The 1,966-nt window shown below is 40.6% G+C and overlaps 1 pseudogene; it reads right to left on the reverse strand.

Annotated features, from left to right (window-relative positions):
• Positions 1 to 308: 308 nt before the first annotated feature.
• On the reverse strand, positions 309 to 844 carry LOC110337735 (annotated as a pseudogene).
• Between the last annotated feature and the right edge of the window lie 1,122 nt (positions 845 to 1,966).

Raw genomic sequence — 1,966 nt, forward strand, 5'->3', positions numbered from 1 at the left:
CTTATTTATTCAACTATTTACTTGTGTGTTTGTGTATAAGTATATAAACTAAAGCTAATTTCTACCACATCTGTCTTTATTCCTAGCTTATTTTTATTTTTCACACGTGTGAATATTTTGACTGCATGTATGTGCATCGTGTATATACACCTTGTGTGTTCAGTGCCCATGGGTACCAGAAGTGGGAATGAGATCCTCTGGGACTGGGGTGGCAGAGAGTTGTGAGCTGCTGTGTGCATGCTAAGAGCTGAACCCCAGGTGCTTTGCAAGAGCAACACGTGCTTTTTTTTTTTTTTTTCCACTTAGAACATTTTAATAATGCACATTAAAAAAAAAGTATTTGTCTTACAAATTGTTCTGCAATCCAAATATACAACAGCTTGGAAAACAACATTTAGAAAACAAAAGCCAATGTAAAAAGACAACTACAACAGTACAGGTTTGATATGGCTCAGATTTACAGCTTTTTTACTGTGTCATCTACGTCAGAGATCTGTTCATTCAGCTGGCTCCACTGCGCCATGTTTAAAGAAATGCCTTTTCTCCCTGGTTTCATTTCACCTTCTGAATCCATCCAATATTCTCTAACAGCAATTAGAATTTTTCCTTTGAAGTCCCGAACACTGACATCTCTCATCTTTCCAATCTGGACCATGTTGTCGTCTCTGCTGCTGCGGCTCTGCTTGGAGGATGCCAGCGCTCTTGAAGTCTCACCAGGAGTTTGCTTCTTCACAGGTTTCTCTGGAACAACTTGCTTTTTTCCTCTTTAACTTTTTTTTTCAACTTCACTGTCCGAATCACTGCCTGAAGAGCTTGAAGAAACAAGTTCCTTTGATTTAGGCATTGCTCCGCCCCGGCCGACCAACAGCCTCTCGCTCGCCTGCTCCGGACTCGCAACACGTGCTCTTAATGGCTAAACTATTTCTCCAGACCCCTTACATTATTTTTTTAACTATGATAATTCTTTTTCCATATAATATATTCTGATCATGGTTTTGCCCACTCCCATCTCCCCAGATCCTCCTTCCATCCTCAACCATCAAATTCCAGGCCTTTTTTTCTCTATTTAGAAAACAAGCAGTCTAATCAGAATGAAACAAAATCAAAACAAACAAAGGAAAAAAACCAGGAAAAATACGTACACATGCAGAAACATAAAGCACATGTGCATACATGTACATGTGTGCACATACACAGACACACACAGAGATACACACACACACACACACAAAACCCATAAAACACATAAGTAGAAACCATAATCTATATGCAAAAGGCCCATAAGGTAAAAAAAAAAAAAAAAGCCCAGAGGAAGCGTAATGAGACAAAATATCTCTGAAATACCACCAAGTATTGGCTAAATACTGCAGGGTAGATGGGGTCTACCTTTAAGTGTGCTTTCGATACCCAGTGTCTTAGGGTTTTTATTGCTGTGAAGAGGCACATCAACTCTTAATAGGGAAAACATTTAATTGGGTAAAAGTTCAGAGATTTAGTCCATCACTGTCATGGCAGGAAGCATGGTGGTGTGTCGGCAGATGTGGTGCCCAAGAAGGAGCTGCAAGGTCTACATCTGGCTTGGCAGTCAGGAAGAGAATGACTTGGCCTGGCTTGAGCATTGAAAACCTCAGTACCCTCCCCAAGTGACACACTTCCTCTAACAAGATCCCACCTACTAGAACAAGGATACAAGTCTTAATCTTTCCAAATACTGCCACCCTCTATGGACCTATGAGCCTATGGGGGTCACTTTTTTTTTTTATTCAAACCACCATACCCAATAAGACTCCATTAGAGAAAACTTTTTTTTTTCCCTTTGCAAGTGTTTGTCTGATTGTCAGTTGGAGATAGCTTCTAGGTTAGCGGTGGAACTTGTGTTCCTCTCTCAGGGTTGGGACTCCAACTGACTTGAACCTCTATGGGCTTTGTATGTGCTGCCATGGTCTCTACTGTGTTTGTAATGCAT

This window comes from Mus pahari, chromosome 20, assembly GCF_900095145.1.
Source record: "Mus pahari chromosome 20, PAHARI_EIJ_v1.1, whole genome shotgun sequence".
NCBI classification, from domain to species: domain Eukaryota; kingdom Metazoa; phylum Chordata; class Mammalia; order Rodentia; family Muridae; genus Mus; species Mus pahari.